Here is a 6372-nt window from a genome sequence, read left to right on the forward strand (position 1 = left end):
GGTTTTTTAAGTTCAAGGACTGCTAAGAACACAGAGGAGTGCTTAAAGATGCAGCTTTTGAGGCTGTTGATACCTGCCAGGTTTTGCTAATTTTCAAAGGACAGTGAATATCCATAATGAAACAGCGCCCACTAGTCAGCCAAGGACAACTTAGGCATTCAAAGATGTTTCATCACTTATCACACACACTGCCCACTAAGCCATTAGTATTCACAACACATTAGAAGTTTCATGGACATCATACAAGCCTATTCAGATTAACTCAAAGCATAGTCAATCCTTAATAAAGGCATCAAAATCTTTCAGTATTCACAAAGTTTGTTTTCATGACTGGGAGGTTATTCAAATTCCAGTGTTTTTCAGTAAGTGAATAGAACAATTTACAAGCACACAATGTGTATATGTGTCTGCATATGTGTGTGTATCTCCAAGTGTGTGTCTGTTATTGTTTCTGGGTTTCGCCAGAGTTGGGCTGACCTCTGGCTCGACACGTTCAGCGCCAGACATCACCGGTCCTCTGCTCTCCTCATTTCCACTCCTCCGCTCGTCTGCAACAACTCTGTTCATCCGCAGCAAGCGATGAAATTTTTACACTGAACAGACTGTCTTTTTTTTTATAATTTAGCATGGCATGGGGATGAGCAGGAGTAGAATAGCTAGTGCGGCGTAGTGATGTGGGTTTAATGTTTGATAAAAAAAATAAAGAGAGAACATCATTCAACAAGGTTTGTCATTGCGAATTTAAAAGCACTGTGGTTTCAGAAAGGGTTAGCTTGAGTGCGTGCATCTGTGTTTGCATGAGGGAGAGATACATGAGGAGAGACAATACTGGATTCATGCATGTCAGGGTCCAATCGTAAAATGTTCCCTGTGCAAAATGTACGATGGTATTTGAGAAAAACATGAATGCTCGCTTCTCTGTGTCCTTTTAGGTTGACACTTTTAGCTTTTGACATTCATATGGTACTCGTGTGTGTGTATGTGTGTGTGTGTGTGTGTATACCTTGTTCGTGGCAGTGGTGGACTGTTTAAAAGGGGGGAAAAAGCAACAAAGAGCATCTTGGGCTCTGACGTCCAGCCAGCAGACCTTCCTCTCAGCCCACCATCTGCTCCCCAGGTCAACCCCCCCACCACCACCAAACACACACGCACCGTTCTTGGTGCCTGTGAGCTTAGTAGCTGCTTTAGAATGCACTGATGTGTGAAGCACTAAGAGAGCAAGCTTGGATTTTCTGTCTACTACAACTTCCCCCAGCAGCCACTTTTAAACACCTCTTTTAAAACAGGAAATTCTACTGCACTTTAATGCAGAAACACCTCGCACTAACCTTGAAAGCAACCATTTGACTTTATTTTAGTCCTGACCAAAAAAACCAAAAACCCAAGAGACAAAGAGATCAGCAGCATCTTCAAGGGTCTGGATAATATTAGTCCCTTAAGGCCCTGATTTCTTGGCAAGTTTCCAATCACGAATTTGCAATACTGTTTCATTTAAAGTACCAGTTTACTGCCTTTTTGTGCAGTACCCGAATCACTACATCAGAAAGTTTTGCTTATCAAGGTGAAAAAGACTTGTGTTTTTATACTAGATTTAGCCATTAATGAAGCTGATAAAGTTTTAAGACATATATTTAACAAAAGTATAACTTATTTTTCCAACCTTTTTTGGCTTTTTATTTGAAATTTTTTGAAATTTGCTTTTTAAAAAACCCCCAAATTCAATAGTTCTTCTGTGCATATGTTTGTTTGTTTTTTAATGCTCCAAAGACCACTGAAATTAAATGGCTTCATACTCATTGAGATAGGGGCTTCAAAGTAACTACTCGTAGACATAGATGGGAGTGGTTGTATTTACCATGCTGTTAACACTAAAATAGGGATTGTGATCTCATAAGTTTGGAGATATTTTGTTTTCGGAAACACATTTTTGAGCCTGTGGCTTGATAACATGTGTTTTCATGTTCCAATTCAATTGGTTCTTGAGAACCAACAACTCATTCTCTTCCACTTATCCTTGTCAGGGTCACAGGGGGGGGCTGTAGCTCATCCAGTCTAACAGAGAGACAGACAGCCATTCACACCTATTTGTCAATTTAGAATTGCCAATTAACCTATCCCCACTAACTTCAGTCAGAGTATCCGGGAGAACATGCAAACTCCACACGGAAAGGCCCCGGCCAGGTGGTGGAATCAAATGCAGGACCTTCTTGCTGGGAGGCAACAGTGCTAATGCCCGTGCTACTACAGCAACTAAAATCACAAATGTAAAGTTCATGGTGTCACTAAAGGAGAAGTTATCCTTAGAAGTTATCATTAGAAATGACCACATATTGTGTGGGATTTAAAAATTCACCAATGATAAAATGGTAAATGGACTGGATCTTATATAGCGCTTTTCTACTCTAGCTGAGCACTCAAAATGCTTACCTACAAGCCAGGATGGATCTGTACTTTTATGTTGTTTCCAAATACTGACCGTAGCAACTGAATGTTGCAGCCCAAATCAAGATCCAAGACCTGCCAACATTTTTCCAATCTATTGTCCATTTTTTTGTGGAGCCAAAATTGTCGCTGATCTCTGTGGTCCTCTGATGCTCTATCCCATCTGCTTCAAGGGTTGACCTGCACTCAGAAATGGTCTTTTGCATAGTTTGGTTTTCACAAATGACTATTTGAGTTGCATTTCTATCAGCTCAGTCTGGCCATTCTTGGCATTTTTTGTGCCAAGAGAAGTGATTGTTTTCTCTTTTTCAGAGCATTCTCTATAAATCCTGGAGACGGTTATCCGGGGAAAACCCTGGTAGATCAGCAGCTTTTGAAATACTCAAACCAGCCTGTCTGGCACCCACAAGCATGCCATGTTTAGAGTCACTTAAATCCCTTTTGTTCCCCATTCTGATGCTCGGTTTGAACTTTAGCAAGTTTTCTTGACCATGTCTCCTTGCTGAATTGAGTTGCTGTTGATTAAATATATATATCAACAAGCAGCTAAACAGGTATACCTAATAAAGGGGCAGTGAGTATAATTTCTTTTTAGTGAATTATACATGCATTTTCTAGCGCACGTCACAAAGTAGCAGAAACCCTGTATAATTACCGTAAGAACCATAACTCATGCTTTGTGTGAGACAGCTGACAAGTAAAAAATAGCTACTTGTCATTGAAAGGACAAGACCTGACTATGACTATGAATCAGTACCACTGGTTATGTGATTGCAGAATGTGTATGCTATGCTACGTGTTAAATGTTAAATGCTACAGTTCGTCAAGCCAGCAGAGGACAGTGAAACTGCAGTGATGTTAAGTGTTAAATATGTGCTTCACTGTGTCCTTCAAGCAACTGCCTGCATCAGTCTAAACTTACCAGCAAACACCTCTGAGATCTTCAAAGTAAATGTGTGTTTTTGTGCAGTCTCCAAGGTATGCCAAGCAATTTAATTGTTGTTTTCTTGATTTTCACGTTTTCAGACTGCATCGAAGACTCTCCAATAATTTTCTTTTACTACCTACCGAGTTATTTTGATGTATGCACTATGCTGGCCTTGCTTTATATAATTATGCTCACGGTGATGGTCAGTTAAGGGTCTGCATGAAAAAGACTAAGAGAAAGTCAACGAGAGTGCAGACATCTGCTGATCTTGTTTTTTTATGTTTATGTATGGAGATATGCATCATAGAGACAGCATGCTTGTATGTGTTGAATTGGAGATCTGCATCTATGTACGTTAGTACATGTAAATGTGGATAAAAACAAAACAAAACAAAACAAACTAAAAAAAAAATTCTCCCCCTACCACTTTACAAATGAAATCAGTGCTGTGAGGCGGTGGATTAATATCATAAGGAAGGCCAGAGTGGGCCATTAGAGTGGTGTAATGTTGCTCTGGGGCCTTCTGATGGATGGCCATCGGCGCTACGGCCCTATTTGCACACAGTCACCTCTGTGGTAGCTGCTATTAGCAGGACATGGGAGGTAAGGGCTAAGGGATGGTGGTGAGGTTGCTGTACCAAGGTTTTATTATTAGAGAGGTGTATGTGTTTGTTTTCCACTGTATGTGCCGGTGTGAGTATGCGAGTGTGTTCAGATTTGTGTATTTGTGAGCATGTGTTACTGCAATTATGAATGAGTGTGCGCGCGCATGTGTGTGTGTGTGTTTCGACTCTTTAACAGACAGATGTTGCGCTCCCCACTCTCCACTCTATCTAACGTGTCTGTCTCTCTCAGTGGACGGCGGTAGTAGGCAGCAAACACACTCAGTGTAATTAAGACAAATTAGCCTGGATGGCAGCTTTCAATAACACCAACATGTGTTAGGAGGTTTTTACAGAAGAATACAATCAAAATCATCATTAGCTAATCAATTATAGAAAACAGAGTCAAATTTTCCACCTTGAAGCTCTTGTGGATTAATAAGACGCATTTATATTTTAAATAGGTTTATCTTATCCCTCTCTCCTTCGTGCTACTTTCATAACTCTTTCTTTCTTTTTTTTATTTGGCTGAAAAACGGCAAATTGGAATCAGAAAGCCTTTATTGTCATTGTACTTGGCAATACAATTTAATTAGGAGTTTTATGCCTATGTGCTGCTTTAAAATAAATAAACACATACAAGCATAAAGTGCAATATAAATTTTACAGATAAAATGACACATTTTAAGTTCATGTTTTGGTGCATGGTAGGAAACAAACAACTACTGACAGCCCTGACAGTATAAAATGTTTCTTCCAGGTCTGAAAAATGTTGACGTCTGTGGTTGTAAAAACACTTCTGATCTTATAGAAGTCTTGGGGAAAATAACTTTCTGGCTTGACTTCTGATTCTTCTGATTGCCTAATGAGTTTTCAGCCAAGTTGTTAGGTAGTGTCAGACCCACCCGGTGAATACTCCCAATGTGAGTATTCAAAACAGGAATTCAGATATCACTGAATAGCATCCTGGTACCTGGATCCATCTTTCATACTGTCTATGATTAAAACACTATAGTTGCCTATGCCGCCTCCATACTTGGCTTCCGGTTACCAACTTTCTTAGAAACAACACGTTTCCAAACATCGAATAAACAATCCTGCTTAATTAGACATAGGGTTTTAAAGAGCTCAGCAATAGCTTTTCATAACTGCACAATAACATTCCTAACTAAAACTGCAGTCAGTTTACAGTGTTGCAAGTTGTTTTTGTTGTTGTTTAAAAACGCAAATCCTCCCATAAAATGCTGATTGTATAAACTGGAGGTGCACAGTACATAATGTAATGTTAAATGACTGACTCAGTTAACTAAACTTACTGGAGGCCTTAATTCTCTTCATGTCAGCCCTCCTTTGTGCTTTCTTTTTTTGCCATTTTCTCTGATTATCTTCACTTTTATCCCCTCCCCACGTTTTCACTTTCGAAACTTTTTGTTCAGATATGCAGCTTACAGTACTACGAACAGTTAACAGTAAGTTCTGAACAATGGGTGCTTGATTTCAGACAAAAGCAGCTCATCATTTGTATTTGACCCTTGTGAAATGAAATGAAACAAATACATTGTATCATGTTGTCACTAGGTAAACTAATAACTAGTTGTTTGAAAGCACTTGTTTAATAGATACTGTAATCCTAGAAGAGTAAAACTAAACAGTTTCATCCCTTAAGATTCTTTTAGATTTGCTCAAATTCACCTCTTTTTCCTCTTAGTGCCCCTTTTTTCAATGCTCTCTATCTCTCTTTGTTTTTTTTTGCCTCATTCTCTCTCCGTATTCTCCATCTCTCTGTCTTGCTCTATCACTCTCTATGTCACTCGCCTTCTCCTCACATCTCTCTCCATCTCCCGCAACATTTCAAAAGAATGAATTACTTTGGGCTGTCACTTGGCCCTGGCCGAGAATTCATTTTTGTGGGTCAAGTGTTTCAAACTGTCATTTTTGACAGGAACCTTCTCATATAATAACTACATGGATGGACCTTGACTTGGGGTGTTTTAGTTTCTCTCTCACCCTCTCTCACTCACTCTTGTCTCTCTCTCTCTCTCTCTCTCTCTCTTCTCTTCATATGCATTCCAAAAAGATCTCATTGTTGGTGCCAAAAGAAGGAGCTGGAGAGACAGGGAACGTGGAGAGTGAAGTCTTGAAAAACGTGGTGTCGGAGAGATCAATGCCAGTATTTAACTATGGCAAGGTCTACAACATAAGTAAGTCATGGAAAAAAAGGAAAGTGCATAAAAACATTATGCTCACATGTGTGAAGTCAAGTAAAGATGGAATTGAATGAATTTAAAGCCTCTGTGTGTGTGTGTGTGTGTGTGTGTGTGTGTGTGTGTGTGTGTGTGTGCGCGTGTGTGTTTAGACATCTTTGTGAGGACAGAAAATTGGAAGTTTATTATACTTCTG

General features: G+C 39.5%; 1 long non-coding RNA gene across 1 annotated transcript in view; it reads left to right on the forward strand.

The window, feature by feature from the left end:
• Nucleotides 1-6167, forward strand: part of LOC143414997 (uncharacterized) — a 43474-nt gene extending 37307 nt beyond the window's left edge. Inside the window, exon 3 of the long non-coding RNA XR_013095607.1 lies at nucleotides 6050-6167. This is a non-coding gene — a long non-coding RNA (uncharacterized LOC143414997). The remainder of the gene's footprint in view (nucleotides 1-6049) is intronic.
• Nucleotides 6168-6372: the final 205 nt, after the last annotated feature.

This window comes from Maylandia zebra, linkage group LG23 (assembly GCF_041146795.1).
Source record: "Maylandia zebra isolate NMK-2024a linkage group LG23, Mzebra_GT3a, whole genome shotgun sequence".
Taxonomy (NCBI): Eukaryota; Metazoa; Chordata; class Actinopteri; order Cichliformes; family Cichlidae; genus Maylandia; species Maylandia zebra.